We start from the raw sequence: 17,519 nt of genomic DNA on the forward strand, positions 1-17,519 counted from the left end.
AGGAAGGAAGGAAGGAAGGAAGGAAGGAAGGAAGGAAGGAAGGAAGGGAGGGAGGGAGGGAGGGAGGGAGGGAAGGAGGGGAGGGGAGGAAGGAAGGAAGGAAGGAAGGAAGGAAGGAAGGAAGGAAGGAAGGAAGGAAGGAAGGAAGGAAGGAAGGAAGTCAAAGGCGGAAAGAAAGCAACTTGAACTTTAAATGCATTCTCCAAGCTGCCAGCCAATGGGGCAGTGAGGGCTTTGATAGCCACACTATATGTGTGAAAGAGTCACAATGTGGCTCCCGAGCCACAGTTTGGCTACCCTTGGTTTAGATCAACTGGTTACTATTATGCACAGATATACTATACTTACGTTCCACCTGTATTTTTTGTTATTTTAATGATTTTAATTGCTTTGCAAATGCTTTCAATCATAAATAAACTTCATTTAAAGGGGAAAAAAATACTAGCAGCTCAGATCTTCCAAATACATCAAAGCAACTTTACAGAAGAAACAAAATCTTCTAGTAATATTGAAGTAGATGGGCCAAAGTTCTGAATTCGTATGAGGCAGTTCCACGCAAAGAGGGACATGAAAAGAGGTTTATAAAAGCATGTCAAAAGAATAAAGAAATCACTTTCAGAAGGCAAAAACTCAGGAGGGGGATCACGCCATGAAAATGATTGGAAACAGGTTCTGGATGGACAAAGGGTCAATCTGGCCAGCTATTTTCACTGAGGAAAAGGGAGCAGGAAATCCCCTTTGGCCACCAAACTGTGGATCATGGGAATTGTGTGAACAAAAACAGAATCTCCTTTGCATATTAGGCCAAACCTCTCTGATGTAGCCAATCCTCCTGGAGCTTACAGTAGGCCCTGTACAAATAGCCCTTTAAGCTCTTAGAGCAGGGATGGCCAAACTGTGGCTCTTTCAGACATATTGTGTGGCTCTCAAAGCCCCCAGCTCCCCATTGGCTGGTTTGGAAAAGGTAGATCACTTCTCCAAGTCAAGCCAGCTGGCAGCTTAGAGAATGCATTTAAAGTTGCTTTCTTTCCACCTCTCTCTCCCCCATCTATTTTATTTCTTTCTACCTTTCTTCCCTCCCTCCCTGTCTTGTGGCTGTTAAACATCTGATGTTCAGGTCTTGTGGCTCTCATACAACTGACATTAATTGTATGTGGCTCTTACATTAAGCAAGTTTGTCCACCCCTGTCTTAGAGGATTGGCTGCATCAGAGAGGTGTGACCTAATATGCAAAGGAGTTCCTTCTACAAAAAAAAAGCCTGACAAAAACCATGTGATAAGCATGGGAATGGGCCAAAAATTAGCAACAAAAGATGGCTAAAAGTATCTTCTTGGCACAATGTATAATTAAACTATGGAATTCACTGCTGCAAGACATGGCAAAGGCTACTAGGTTAATGGGCTTTAAAAGATGTAAATTAATGAACTATATGTCTATCAACAGCTATGATACATGGCAGAAATGGAACTTCCATTATTTTGTTTATTTATTTGTATCCTGCCCTCCCCTTACAGGCTCAGGGTGGCTAACAGCATTTTAAAATCAACAATACATCTTAAAAACAAAACAATTTAATAAAACAACAATATACATTACCTCAGTGATACTGCTTGTACAGCCAATTTGGCTCTGAAGAGCATCACGCTAGGACTAATACATGAATCTATATAATATATTTAATAATTTGTAATCTTAATTGACTAAGACATTGGCAACTCTACAAGATAGGATAGGCTATTTAGCTTAGGAGTTAAAAATCTCTACAGAGTTACCATTATCTTGAAGCCTTCTCCCAGCTCTTCAGGCGAGCACAAGGTCAAAATGGCTGCTTCCTCTGTTAAGAGTTCTGTCTGCACTCATGGACTCCATAACAGCCAAAGAGACCTACGCCAGTTTGGTGTAGTGGCTAAGGGTGCTGACTCTTATCTGGGAGAACCGGGTTTGATTTCCCACTCCTCCACTTGCAGCTGCTGGAATGGCCATGGGTCAGCCATAGCTCTCGTAGCAGTTGTCCTTGAAAGGACAGCTGCTGTGAAAGTTCTCTCAGCCCCGCCTACCTCACAGGGCATCTGTTGTGGGGGAGGGGGGAAGGTAAAGGAGATTGTGACTGCTCTGAAACTCTGAGATTCAGAGTATCGGGCGGGATATAAATCCAATATCAATATCTTCTTCCTGCTGCAAGGAGTTTTTAGCAGCTCTCTTTTCCCCACCCACTGACCCAGTCAGGCCAGGTCAAGGAAGCTTTTCGTGAGGATTCCAGACATCTCCTTCCTTCAGCCTCTCTAGTATTTTAATTCCTCCAGCTCTCTGTTCCCTGCTTGAAGGGGGTGGGGAGCTTTACCATCCAGTTATCTTAATCTATGAGCATTTGTCTGAGGGAAAGCTGGAAAGCAATTGGGCTGTCTTTCCATCTTCCCGCCTGTTCTCTGACCAGAGATAGGGGTTTTTTACTTAAATTCTGGAGTGGAGGTTCTGCTCATTCCAAGCCTCCAAGAGGAAAAAAAAAATAAATGCATTTCTTCACAGTAGGGTTGCTGGGTCCCCTCGTTGCTCTGGTGAGGGGATTTGGAGGAGCGTTTCAGGGCGACTTTAAGTGAATGTCCCTGACAGTTATGGTTTGAGATGACAGTGCTGTTTGTTTTGCTGGTTATTGTACTTATATGATGTACTAACCAAGGGTGGCCAAACTGCGGCTCGGGAGTCACATGTGGCTCTTTTACACATATCATTTGACTCTCAAAGCCCCCATCACTGGCTAGGAGAAGGCATTTGTCTCTTTAAATCACTTCTCCAAGCCAAGATAGTATGGAGAATGCATTTAAAGTTAAAGTTGCTTTTTTCCACCTCTCCTCCCCATCTATTTGCCTTCCTTAGTTAAGCTTTTAGCTGACTGGGACCAGGAAATTACCTTAAAGGTGGTGACATTTACTATTCAAACTACAAAACACTGGGAAAAGTTGTTAGGCAAAAACACTTATTTTACCAATTTTAAGTCTAAAATTTTAGAATTGGAATATTGGAATTTGTATGTCTGAGTCAGGGTTGGCCAAACTGTGGCTCTTTCACACATATTGTGTGGCTCTTGAAGCCCCCACCACCCTGGCAGCCAGCTTGCAGAAGGCATTTCTCTCTTTAAATCACTTCTCCAAGCCAAACCAGCTGGCAGCTTAGAGAATGCATTTAAAGTTGCTTTCTCTCCACCTCTGTCTCTCTCCCCCATCTATTTGCCTGCCCGCCCGCCTTTTCTGTCTGGCAGCTCTCAGACATCTGACATTCTTGTCTTGTGGCTCTCAATCATCTAAAATTTCTTCTATGTGGCTCTTAAGTGAAGCAAGTTTAGCCACCCCTGGTCTAGGTTTTAAATTGCGTCTGCCTTGAATTGTATATTCTGTTCTTTGGTTATATTGCATATTTTGTTATGCTACCAGGGGTGGCCAACGGTGGCTCTCCAGATGTTTTTTGCCTACAACTCCCATCAGCCCCAGTCAGCACGGCCAATGGTTGGAGCTGATGGGAGTTGTAGGTAAAAAACATCTGGAGAGCTACCGTTGGCCACCGCTGTATGCCATTTTATGCTACTTGATGGGTCTCTGATCATATTAAACAGAATTAATTACCGTATTTTTCGCACCATAAGACGCACTTTTTCACCCCAAAAAAGTGAAGGGGAAAGTGTGTGCGTCTTATGAGTTCACCTTGGCAGGCAACGGCCGGGCCCCGCTGGTCTCGCTCTCGCCTCGCCTGCTCCCGCTGCTGGTCGGCCGCCGGCTGGTCTGCCGCTGCCCCCTCGTCCTCCTCTATCATTGCGAAGGCGGCGAGGCAGGGAGGAGAAGCCAGGAGACGGACGAAGCGCCGGCTCCGTGGCTTCTAGCGCCACCTCAGCACCCTCGCCCGGCCTCCGCCTCTTCGGGGAGCGGGAAGAAGAGCCGGTGGAGGTAGAGGCAGCAGAACGAGCCTCTTCGGAGGCCATGTCGCAAAGGCTCTTCCCCCTTGGCAGCGAGGGGGAAGAAAGGAGAAGCCAGGATATGGAGGAAGCGCCGGCTCCGTGGCTTCTAGCGCCACCTCAGCGCCCTCGCCCGGCCTCCGCCTCTTCGGGGGGCGGGAAGACGAGCCGGCGGAGGCTGAGGGAGCAAAACGAGCCTCTTCGGAGGCCATGCCGCAAAGGCTCTTCCCCCTTGGCAGCGAGGGGGAAGAAAGGAGAAGCCAGGAGACGGAGGAAGCGCCGGCTCCGTGGCTTCTAGCGCCACCTCAGTGCCCTCACCCGGCCTCTGCCTCTTCGGGGGGTGGGAAGATGAGGCGGCGGAGGCAGAGGCAGCAAAACGAGCCAAAATGAGGCAGTGACACAAAATGGAAGGGGGTGCGTCTTATGGTCCAGTGCGTCCTATGGACCGAAAAATATGGTAATTAATTAATGAACGAACGCATGCACGAATGCTTTCCTTCCTCGTGGCTCTCAAACATCTGACGTTTATTCTATGTGGCTCTTATGTTAAGCAAGTTTGGCCGCCCCTTTACTAACTCTATATAGCAATTGTATCTATGGACACTAACCCAGTTGTGTTTTTGCCGATTAGTATTGCATGTGTGGTGGGATGCTTCTGGCCTACGGGTGGAAGAGGAGCAAGGGGAGACGATGCTAATCTGGTCTCCCTAGTAACGCTGATAGGAACCAACCGGGATGGGAAGATCCGGTGGAATGTGACCTTGGCTGGAAGCAACACTGAGACATGGGAAAGAACTTTATATTCATTCAAAGGCTTTTTGCAGCTGCAGGAAAAGGGGAGCCGTTATATTGTGACCTGTGTCAAGGGTCTGCCAATTCATTTCAGTCTGGCAAAACTTGATCTTGCTACGCATGCCATTATTGCTTGCTTCCAACCTCGTGAAAAGCTTCTTTTGAACCAACTTCAGGAGCCTCGTGATTGAACTTGGGCAAAACATAACAGAATGCCGAAAACAGTCTCTCCTGTTCCAACTTTAGAGCAGGGGGTATCCCTTCTGTCTGTCATTTTCCTCTGTTCTTGCTTTAAAAGAAGTTTCCTAGGCGATTCCCTGCAGAAAGGGCAGCTATGACACACCAGGTACGCATTTCAAAAGTGCACAGACTACCCGCACGATGTGTGCCAGCCTTGAGGCTGAATTTCTATTTTTAATTAGAACCTTATTTATTTCAGACTGGGGGGGGGGGTGCGGATTGCGAGCCCAGAGACCCTCCAAATAAGAGCTATTTAATTAATTCAAGCTTAGAATATTTCCAAAGCTTAAAGACAAGGGACCTATTTACTTGCAAGAAAAAGTCGCTCCCACACAGAGGTGGCCTGGGGTTCAGCTATGCTTGTAATAATTCGAGCGGGACAACAGACCCAGCTGTACTATACAAGGGCTGTTCTTTTCCTCCCACCCCCCACCCTAAAACCTTCAAAGCAGAAAACATCTTTGTTTACCAGGACATTCAGGGCAGAAACTTGGGTTCAATTTGGAAAGAAATAAAAGTTGTAATTTGTTCTACTTTGATCAAGAGGCGTTCTCACCACTTAATACGCCTTACTCTCCTTAAAAGACAAAATACACAATTCCACAACTTGCCTGACACAGCACAACAGGTACAGAATCTGACCTCTCCGGGATGTAATGAGAGCCGTACCGCACCAGAAAGGTCGTGCATCACCCAGCATAGCTGAGCCCTTTGTCTGAACATGAATCAGGCATCAACAGTCTTTGGACACCTTCATAATAAGTCGCCAATCTTGAAACTGCTCCCCCCCCCAAAAAAAACCCCCCTTAATTGGCTTGCTAGAATCCAGGGCAGATATTTTTTGGAAGATGCAGTTGGGTACAAAATCCGCTAGCGTTCTGGCAAGAAGCTAAAACTTAATTAACAAGCTAAGCACAATGCAGAGGCCTCTCCGTGTGGCGGCTTTCTGCAATCTTGGAAGGTTGTTTTGCAGTTTCCAATCCACAGCGGGGAAATCTTTGGCCCTCGCACTGCTGTGCGCTAAAGGAAAATGAGCAACCTGCCAGTGATTAAGGGGCTGCTGTAGACAGATGTCTGAAATACAAACTTCCATCAGAAGCACAAACTCGTATGGGTAGATCTGGTAAATTTTGATCACCGTGCTATAGGGCCGCATCTGTATGGCAGAGCTTCCTCACATGGAAGGCAACTGTTTGCATTAACACAGGGGTGTCAAACTCATTTGTTATGAGGGCCGGATCTGACATAAATGAGACCTTGTCGGGCCGCACCATGTTGGGCCGGGCCATGTGTGTACCTATTTAAGATTAGGTAGCAGAGATACAAACTTTATAAAGGACGCAGACAAACACAAACATTTTTAAAAGCTTAAAATAAAACATGCTTAAAATATTAGTGCTTGTTTGAAGAAGAAGAAGATATTGGATTTATATCCCGCCCTCCACTCCGAAGAGTCTCAGAGCGGCTCACAATCTTCTTTACTTTCCTCCCCCACAACAGACACCCTGTGAGGTGGGTGGGGCTGGAGAGGACTCTCACAGCAGCTGCCCTTTCAAGGACAACTTCTGCCAGAGCTATGGCTGACCCAAGGCCATTCCAGCAGGTGCAAGTGGAGGAGTGGGGAATCAAACCCGGTTCTCCCAGATAAGAGTCCGCACACTTATCCACTACACCAAACTGGCTCTCTACACCAGTGGCCCATCCAGTCCAACATTCTGTGTCACACAGTGGCCAAAAAACCCCCCCAAGTGCCATCAGGAGGTTCACAAGTGGGACTAGAAGCCCTTCCACTTTGCCCCCCCCCCAACGCACCAAGAATACAAAGCATTACTGCGCCAGACAGTTCCAACAATACCCTGTGGCTAATAGCCACTGATGGACCTCTGCTTCATATTTTTATCCAATCCCCTCTTGAAGCTGTCTTGTTTGTCACAAAGGTGCTTTCTTTGTATCTCTTCTGTGGGATCTAGGGAATTGGGCAAAGGAAGCTCTGGCTCTTTCCTTTCTTCCCCAAGGGACCAGGAGGGGGAGGGGCCTCAGCCAATAGAAGGAAGAGAGGCTTGGCTCAGGAGCTCTGCTGTGCGATTGAGAGAGCCTGGCAAAGCAAACTATTCCTTCCTCCCCAACAGAGCAGCCTCAGCCAATGGAGAAAATCGAGGCATTGCTCTGTAGCTCCTGTGTAATTGAGCAATGCGAGCTGATATGCAGAAGGAAGCAAGAGAGAGGGAGAAGGAAGCAGATGACAGCCAGTTGCTCGGGGGCCTGATAAGAGCCCTCTGGAGGCCTGATTCGGCCCCTGAGCCGCATGTTTGACACCCCTGCATTAACATGTTTATTACTGGGGAAATCACCTCAACTGTGGCTAGTTCAAGGAATATTCATTACCCCAAAAGTTTCATCAAACATTCTCTTATTTAAACTTTTAGACCAAAAGGAGTGCCAAGGGGAGGGAAATATATTGCTCTCATCTTCATCTGCCTGAGGAACTCCATTGCATATTAGGCCACACACCCCTGATGTAGCCAGTCCTCCAAGAGCTTACAGGGCTGTTCGTACAGGGCCTACTGTAAAGTCTTGGGAGGACTGGCTACATGATGGGGGTGTGGTCTAATATGCAAAGGAGCTCTTGCTACAAAATGAGCCCTGGGTAGGGCTATGAGCCACTAGGCGGTTTCGGGGGCTTCTCCCTGATTTGGAACAGCTGGCTGGTGGGGGAAACCCCTCCCCTAAACACTGACATATCCATGTGATGTCCCCAATGTGATGACATCACCCGGTAGTGATGCTGTCATGTCGAGGATGTGCTAGACTTTGGGCAAAACTACCCTTCTCGCTACACTGAAGTGAGAAGGGTAGCTCTAGGAATTAACAGAAACTCTATGGTAAGAAATGGTCAAGTTACCATAGAGTTTATGGCAATTCTTAGAGCTTCCCCTGTCACCTCTGGGTAGCTTTAGGATTCACCAGGAATCCTATGGTCGGGACTGCCTCTAAGCAGGCGAGACCTTTTTAATTTTTCTCCTGGGGTGCTGCTCCCACCAGTTGCTTGGCACTGTCTGGCAACCTTACGCCACACCCTTGCCAAACCCCACCTTTCCCAGTCTCCACCTTCACAGCGCCACACATTTCCCAGGCTGCAGTTGGCAACGCTACAGTCAAGAACAAACCCCGGCCAAGTGCCCCACCACTTGTGAAATGTAGTTCCGACACATCATTTAGTCTTGCCAATCACCAGTTGGGTCACCCTAGAGAACCACAGGAAGAAGCAAGGACAAACCGAAAAAACTGTGGAAGATTAACAAAGTCCCAAATGCTAGAAGTTGCTCCTGTTAAACCTAGTTCCAAAACTATCTTGAAGGTGAAACAGCCTGAAGAATAATTTTTATATCTCAATGATATATGTATTTCATTATTATCACAGTAAATGATAAACAGTCAAACATAAATTATAACAACCAAAGTTCCAGTCCATTCAGTCCCATGTAAGCATGTCAGTTTCAGACTTCAGTAGCTTATTTCAGACTTCGGTAACTTTGCCCCCCCCCCCACTCCTGCGGGGTGGGTTAAAGTGCTCGTGCTTGTGCTGATTCCGTTGAAGAAAAGGTCCTTATGATTTTATATCAGTTCTTTCCTATTTCCAAACAGCAGTTATAACAGCTTCAGAACATCAACAAGTTGGAATTCATAAAAGTGGGTGCAAAGAAAGTCTCTGACAGTAACGCCAGCATTTGTTACCGTTTCCGGTTCACCCTTCCTCTATGTGTAGTGCTGTAGGAATGATCCATTTTTGAAGTGATGAGTGGGTAATGCCTCTTCAAGGAAAGGTGAACCCCATCCTTCATTATTTCCAATGAAGGGAAGACATTTAAAAGGAGTGCAGTCCCTTTAAATGTGATGGCCGGAATTCTCTTTGAAGTTTAATCGTGCTTGTCACAACCTTGCTCCTGGCTCCACCCCCAAATTCCCCTGATATTTCCTCAGTCAGACCTGTCAACCCTAAAGACAGCGTGGGGGTAAACGTGGGTTGTGGGGAGGGGGGGGGGAGTCAGCTCTAGTCAATCCGCTCAAAGAAGAAACCAAAGAAACACTCTTTTTCACATCTTCTACTGAAACAGGCCCTCTCATGGATTGCTGCCTTGACGTGGCAAGAGGGCTTGCGTGGTTCAATGAGGCTGTGGGCTATGCCGTGCAGGGCCACCCAAGATGGACAGGCCACAGCTGAGAACCCAGACAAAATGTGATCCACTGGAGGAGGAAATGGCAACCCACTCCAGTATCCTTGCCAAGAAAACCCCATGGACAGAAACAAAAGGCTAAAAGATATGGTACTGGAAGAAGAGCCCCTCAGGTCAGAAGGAGCCTAATATGCTACTGGGGAAGAAGAGCGGAGGGCAAGTCCAAGTAACCACAGAAAGAGCAAAGTGGCTGGGCCAAAGCCGAAAGGACGCTCAGCTGTGGATGTGTCTCATGGTGAAAGAACAGTCAGATGCTGCAAAAAACAATACTGTATCGGAACACGGAATGTAAGATCTATGAATCGAGGTAAGCTAGATGTAGTCAAACAAGAGATGGCAAGACTGAACATCGACATCTTGGGAATCAGTGAACTAAAATGACAGGAATGGGTGAATTTAACTCAGAGGATCACTACCTCTATTATTGTGGACAAGAATCCCGTAGAAGAAATGGTTTGGCCTTTATAGTTAACAAGAGAGTGAGGAAGGCAGTAATGGGATACAATCTCAAAAATGACAGAATGATCTCGGTTCGTATCCAAGGCAAACCATTCAATATCACAGTAATCCAAGTCTATGCCCCAACCACGGATGCAGAAGAGGCTGAAGTGGACCAGTTCTGTGAAGGTCTACAACACCTTCTAGAATTAACACCAATAAAAGCTGTGCTCCTCATCATAGGGGACTGGAATGCCAAAGTAGGAAGTCAAAAGGTAACTGGAACAACTGACAAGTTTGGCCTTGGAGAACAAAATGAAGCCGGGCAAAGACTAATAGAGTTTTGTCAAGAGAACAAGCTGGTCATAGCGAACACCCTCTTCCAACAACCTAAACGGCAACTCTACACATGGACATCACCTGATGGGCAACACAGAAATCAGATTAATTATATACTCTGCAGTCAAAGATGGAGAAGCTCCTTACAGTCAGCAAAAACAAGACCTGGAGCTGACTGCGGCTCAGATCATGAGCTACTCATTGCAAAACTCAGTCTTAAACTGAAGAAAACTGGGGAAGCCATTAGGCCATTCAGGTTTGACCTTGATCACATCCCTTATGAATATACAGTGGAAGTGAAGAATAAGTTTAAGGAACTATATCAACTCTAGTTCCTTAAACTTATTCTTCACTTCCACTGTATATTCATAAGGGATGTGCCTGAAGAACTATGGATGGAGGTTCGTGACATTGTATAGAAGGCAGCAATCAGCACCATCCCAAAGAAAAACAAAATGCAAGAAAGCAAAGTGGCTGTCTGATGAGGCTTTACAAATAGCTGAGGAAAGAAGGAAAGCGAAAGGCAAAGGTGAAAAGGAAAAATTCACCCACCTGAATCCAGATTTCCAGAGAACAGCAAGGAGAAATAAGGAGGCCTTCCTGAAGGAACAATGCAAAGCAATAGAGGAAAATAATAGAATGGGAAGGACAAGAAAATTGGAGAAATCAAGGGAATGTTTTGTGCAAAGATGGCCCCAGAACTTCCTCCCAACCCACCCCGGAATCTCCCTGCCAGTGCAACGCAGGGGCATGGCAACCCTAGAACAAAGTTTGAGTCCAGTGGCACCTTTAAGACCAGCAAAGTTTGATTCTGGTTATAACCTTTCATGTGCATGCACGTGAAAGTTTATACCCAGAATCAAACTTTGCTGGTCTTAAAGGTACCGCTGGACTCAAACTTTGTTCTGTTGCTTCAGATAAACACGTCCATCCACCTGAATCTACCATTAAAAATTAGTTGGTTGTACAAGATTTAATAAGGGCCCTGTGGCACAGAGTGGTAAAGCTGCAGTACTGCAGTCCTAAGCTCTGCTCACAACCTAAGTTCGATCCCGGTGGAAGCTGGGTTCAGGAACGTGGCTTAAGGTTGACTCAGTCTTCCATCCTTCCAAGGTCAATAAAATGAGTACCCAGCTTGCTAGGGGGAAAGTGTAGATGACTGGGGAAGGCCATTGCCCCATAAAATCACCCCATAAAAAGTCTGTCGTGAAAATGTTGCGAAAGCAACGTCACCCCAGAGTCGGAAATGACTGGTGCTTGCACAGGGGACTACCTTGACCTTTACAAGATCTATTGGGCGTCAAAGCCTCAAAACATTTTACAGTATTAGTGAAAAATACTCTTGTTTGAACTGAGTCACTGTCTTGCAGACAGACAACGCCAATCTGCTCATCCTCTATATTTCCAACATGATTTAATGTTAAAAAGAGCTTCTCGACAAGACCGTCAGATACCCCACCGAAGCAACATCAGCAGTATTTTTCTAAAGCGCTGTCCGGTTTCCTTTCAAAAATTATTCCCCCTGGGGAATGGCGTAATTGCAGCATGTAAATTCTGAGCCTGGGTTTGGACGGATGATGCTATCTAGACTTGAACAGCAAAAACCGCACGCAACTGTAAAATCTGGGTTTCTCCCCAGCTGTCACATGTAAACAGTTTGCAGTCGCCAACTCAGCCGCCAGTTAATGAGAGCTCTGCTAGCAACATCTCCAGAAGAAGCTATTACAGGTTCTTTTTTGGGGTGGGGAGGTGTGTTTCTGCAAAGCAGCTCAGTCAACCCATTAATTGAGGAGGTGATCTATCAAAAAAAAAAACCCAAGCAACCCTGAAGGATATACACTCTGATGTCGTTTCCCCTCAATTAATTCTCTAATGATAGCAGCAGGAGCACCAGTTGGCAGCTAAGAAATGTGTCATCTGTTCTGTCAGCAAATTAATGAATGAATCACAAACCGCTGCTGTTTAGAATTTGGCGAGATAGATTCTCATTAGTCTGAGGGGTTTGGGAGGAAAAACCCAGTAAAAATAGGGGGGTCTTGGTGTACTTTCATAGAATCATAGAGTTGGAAGGGACCTCCAGGGTCATCAACCCCCTGCACAATGCAGGAAACTCACAAACATCTCCCCCTAAATTCACAGGATCTTCATTGCTGTCAGATGGCCATCTAGCCTCTGTTTAAAAACCTCCAAGGAAGGAGAGCCCACCACCTCCTGAGGAAGCCTGTTCCACTGAGGAACCGGTCTAATGGTCAGGAAGTTCTTCTTAATGTTGAGCTGGAAACTCTTTTGATTTAATTTCAACCCACTGGTTCTGGCCCTACCTTCCGGGGCCACAGAAAACAATTCCACACCATCCTCCAGATGACAGCCCTTCAAGGACTTGAAGATGGTGATCATATCACCTCTCAGACGTCTCCTCTCCAGGCTAAACATCCTCTATATCAGGGGTGGCCAATGGTAGCTCTCCAGATGTTTTTTGCCTACAACTCCCATCAGCCCCAGCCAGCATGGCCAATGGCTGGGGCGGATGGGAGTTGTAGGCAAAAAACATCTGAAGGCCTATCGTTGGCCACCCCTGCTCTATATATGTTCTCTGTCCTCTATACTTTGAAGGCTTAACTGGCATATGTATTTGTGGTGAGGTTGCCAACTCCAGCTTGGAAAATTCCTGGAGATTTGGGAGCGAAGGCTGAGGAGGGCAGGGTTTGAGAAGGGGTGGGACCTCAGCAGGATGTGACGCCCGACATCCTGCCAAGCAGCCATTTTCTCCAGATATCTTTCCTCTAGAGTTGGGTTGTTAATTCTGGGAGATCTTCAGGAGGTTGGGAACCCAAGATTGTGGACTAGACTGCCTTTCTTCAGATGCACTGAGAGGATTTCCATTATGCAGACAATTTATGTAGGAGATCTGGGGATGGGGGAGTTCGGCAGGGTCAAGCTGGCCATGAAATGCAGGAAGCCCAGGAAGAAATCTCATGTAAGATTAAAACCTAATCAAGAAATATATAGAGGCCATTAAACTGTTTCTGTTTGAATTAACTATTCATTTCCATTTCTTTTATTCAATTTATACACCACCCTACCCAAAAAATGGGCTCGGGGTGGCTTACATTATAAACTATCTTAGCAAGATAATAAGACGGGGAGGGATGGTGGCTCAGTGGTTGAGCATCTGTTTGGTAAGCAGAAGGTCCCAGGTTCAATCCCCGGCAACTCCAACTAAAAAGGATCCAGGACAATAAGCGTGAAAAACCTCAGCTTGAAGCCCTGGAGAGCCGCTGCCAATCTGAGTAGACAATACTGACTTTGATGGACCGAGGGCCTGATTCAGTATAAGGCACCTTCATATGTTCATATGTTCAAAGACTCCCCACCCATTACAGGCATTAATTAGGAACATAAAATGTCCTAGAATATGTCTTTAGTTCACAAGAGCTCATGCTGGAATAAAATTTTGTTGTCTTTAAGATGTTCAAGACTGCTATTCAGTTTTGCTGCCACGGACTAATCTGGCTATTCTTTTGGAATTCAGGGCTTTTTTTGAGCAGGAATGCAGTTCCAGCTGGCTTAGCGTCAGGGGTGTGGCCTAATATGCAAATGAGTGCCTGTGGGGCTTTTTTCTACAAAAAAGCCCTGTGTGAAACAATGGTGGTGTCGGGGGTGTGACCTAATATGCAAATGATTTCCTGCTGAGCTTTTTCTAAAAAAACCCAAACACGAGGGAATTATACAAATCGAGTAAGAAATCCATGGACCAACATCTGATGTCTGAGCATCGTCTCAAGTTTTAACTGAGAAAGTGTCCAGCCTAAGACTCCGACAGACTAGTGTGTGCAGGAACCTGTGAACGAGCCACTAAAGTGACTGTAGCAGCCACTGCTTTTCACAGCCACCACATGCCTTTTAACTGGACCAAATAAATAGTTCATTTGTGTTGGGGGTTGGTATTTTTGTATGTTATGTGTGTGTGGATGTCTGTCTGTCTGTACCTGGAAGTCATGGTGACTTCTGGTGACTGACTCCTACTGAGAGCATGGAAGATATTCAGAGGTGGCTGAATAAAGCCTGCTCTTCCCTCCAACTCTGGTATTCCAAGGAGGTCTCCCATCCAAGTGCTTGCCAGTCGGCCCTGCTTAGCTTCTGAGATCTGACGAGATCAGGCTTGCCTGGGTTACCCAGGTCAGGGCACTGAACCAACATATGTTGACTGAATTTGTGCATTTTTTCCAAGTTTTAATTGACAGGGGTCCCACCTTAAGACTCCACAGGCCAGTGGATACACAAGTGTGTGAACAAGTTCCTTTGTCACTCTTTGTTGTTGTTGTTCAGTCGCACAGTCGAGCCCAACTCTTTGCGACCCCCTGGACAAAGTCACGCCAGGCCCTCCTGTCTTCCACCATCCGCCGAAGTCTGCTCAAATCCGTGTTTGTTACATCAGTAACGCTGTCCAGCTATCTCATCTTTTGCCGTCCCCTTCTTCTTTTGCCTTCTGTCTTTCCCAGCATCAGGATCTTCTCCAGGGAGTGCTCCCTTCTCATTTGGTGGCCAAAGTATTTAAGCTTCTGCTTCAGCATCTGACCTTCCAGGGAACAGTCAGGGTTGATTTCCCTTAGGACTGACTGACTGGATCTTCTTGCAGTCCAAGGGACTGGGTGACTCTAACAGCCATCAATTCTCACAGCCACTAAAGCCACCCATGAAAGGTTCCATTTCTGCCCTCTCCGTGCTGCTGCTATTGCCGTTCCCTCTCTGGCAGTGCCTGGCTTCTTGCAGTAGCAAAGGAAGAAGGAAATCACCATAACCTCCCTTTTCCTGTGACTTCCTTGTTCCTTCTCACCGCTAAAAGCAGCAGATGCACACTTCAGAAGGGTGAGCAACTAAGTGGGTGGAGAGAAGCTGGAAAAGTGTGATTGAAAGGTGGCCGTAGAAGCAGTGGGAATGTATAGTCAGGGTGGCCAAACCCGCTTAACATAAGAGGCACACAGAATAAACATCAGATGTGTGAGAGCCACAAGACATGAACATCAGATGTTTGAGGAAGGAAGGAAGGAAGGAAGGAAGGAAGGAAGGAAGGAAGGAAGGAAGGAAGGAAGGAAGGAAGGAAGGAAGGGAGGAAGGGAGGGAGGGAGGGAGGAAGGGAGGGAGGGAGGGAGGGAGGGAGGGAGGGAGGAAGGGAGGAAGGGAGGAAGGAAGGAAGGAAGGAAGGAAGGAAGGAAGGAAGGAAGGAAGGAAGGAAGGAAGGAAGGAAGGAAGGAAGGAAGGAAGGAAACAGATAGACAGACAGACAGACAGATGGATGGATGGATGGGGAGGAGAGAGGGAGAAGTGGAAAGAAAGCAACTTTAAATGCCTTCTCTAAGCCAGCCAATGGAGTGGTGGGGGCTTAAAGAGCCACACAATATGTGTGAAAGAGCCACATGTGGCTCCAGAGCCACAGTTTGACCACCCCTTCTATAGCTCCTCCATTGGCCTGGAGACTTTGGACCCCATAGCGGCAAGCTCTCCATCTCCTTCCAACGGCCTTTCCTCAAGGCTGAGACTTCAGAGAACAGAAATGTTCCTCAGACCCATAAGCAAACATGAGAAGGGTAACATCTGCAAATGCAGATTAGTTTGGCCTGACTTTGGTTACTCATTAAGAAGCCAATTTCTGGTTTGAATTATGACTTCATACCCATGCAAGGAAACCAGGGACCCTAGCAACAACTGTCTTTGTCACTGCCGCTAATTGAAACCATGCAAGGAAACAAATAAACCCATTACAAATTCTGAACGACGTACACAAGCAGACTCCCAATACACAGTCTGAAAAGGGAGTAGAGGATTCTTTAGTAACGTAGCTTGTTTATTATGGGGCATTCATAAGGAGCCAAAAGTATCCAACATCCTAATCTTAAAACCAATTTTGCAGCAAGGAAACGCACAGGATGGGGTACGCCTAGTTCTGTGACAGTTCCTCCGCCGCCAATGTGACAAAGGACGTACCTAGAAAGAACAACCCATCAGGTGTGACAGGCAGACATGTACGTGCTGCCAAGTCACAACCAGCTGATGGCATACCCTAGGAAGGGGGCTTTCAAGGCAAGTGAGAAGCAGAGCTGGTTTGCCAGTGTGGCAGGCAGATGCACTGGGACAACTGTTTTGAATCAGCAGTCCGGGTTCTAAAACCAGAACAGCCTTTGCAATGAAAACATTAGCTACACACCACACCACACAAACCACACGAACAAGGCACTGAGGGCACTTGCAGAATGCCTAGCCAAGGGAGGTGACAGAATACTTTGGCTGTCAATTTCTATTGCTTCCTGTCACAACTTCCCTATTAATGCATACGATGCTGCCACCAGGAATTTAATTCCAAACACTTCATTTAACGTTCCCCACGGATTTGTGCCCAAGCTCTAAAGCTTCTTCGTTGGACTATGTGGCCCTGAGGATGAGACTCTTATATTTTAAAATTATAGGACTCCAGGTTAATATAAAACAAAATAAAACTTCATTTGAACAATAAGCGCAGGGCTTTTTTTGAGCAAGGAACGCAGTTCTGGCTGGCTTGGCATCAGGGGGTGTGGCCTAATATGCAAATGAGATCCTGCTGGGTGTGACAATGGTGCTGTCAGGGGGTGTGGCCTAATATGCAAATATGTTCCTGATGCTTTCTTTCTTTCTTTCTTTCTTTCTTTCTTTCTTTCTTTCTTTCTTTCTTTCTTTCTTTCTTTCTTTCTTTCTTTCTTTCTTTCTTTCTAAAAGCTCCAGCTCTCAAGTGAAAACCAGTTCAAAGCATCATTAATGACCTATTCTAGACAAGGATACCCCTTTCTCACAGGCATTCGAAGGGAAACCTGTTTTTGCCAAGCCACTTCAGATCAAGCTAGGCTGGACTTGAATAGTGGTGGAAAGTGCCGTCAAGTCACAGCCAACATGGCAACCCTGTGTGGTTTTCAAGGCAACAGATGAGCAGAGGTGGTTTTCCATGGCCTGCCTCTGCATAGCAACTCCAGTCTTGGAGAGCCAGTTTGGTGTAGTGGTTAAGTGTGCAGACTCTTGTCTGGGAGAACTGGGTTTGATTGCCAACTCCTCCTCTTGCAGCTGCTGGAATGGCCTTGGGTCAGCCATAGCTCTCACAGAGCTGACCTTGAAAGGGCAGCTTCTGGGAGAGTTCTCTCAGCCCCACCCACCTCACAGGGTGTCTGTTGGGGGAGGGAAGGTAAAGGAGATTGTGAGCCGCTCTGAGACTCTGAGTGGAGGGCGGGATATAAATCCAATATCATCATCTTCTTCTTCAATCAAAGGTCGTTTGACACCACCTCCCATCTGGCCCTTTTCACTGGAAATGGCAGGGACTGAACCTGCAACCTTCTGCATGCCGAGCAGGTGCTCTCCCATTGAGCTACGACTAGATGGGCACTGGTCTGATCTAGGACAGCAGCTCTTAAATTTATAAGAACATCAGAGAAGCCATGTAGGATCAGGCCAATGGCCCATCCTGTCCAACACTCTGTGTCACACAGTGGCCAAAAGAACCAGATGC

General features: G+C 46.6%; 1 protein-coding gene across 1 annotated transcript in view; it reads right to left on the reverse strand.

Annotated features, from left to right (window-relative positions):
- ADAMTS17 (ADAM metallopeptidase with thrombospondin type 1 motif 17) overlaps window positions 1-17,519 on the reverse strand; it is a 323,961-nt gene that overhangs the window by 179,507 nt on the left and 126,935 nt on the right. The gene's annotated exons all lie outside the window — the stretch shown is intronic.

The sequence above is a fragment of the Heteronotia binoei genome, chromosome 19, assembly GCF_032191835.1.
Source record: "Heteronotia binoei isolate CCM8104 ecotype False Entrance Well chromosome 19, APGP_CSIRO_Hbin_v1, whole genome shotgun sequence".
In the NCBI taxonomy this organism is placed as follows: domain Eukaryota; kingdom Metazoa; phylum Chordata; class Lepidosauria; order Squamata; family Gekkonidae; genus Heteronotia; species Heteronotia binoei.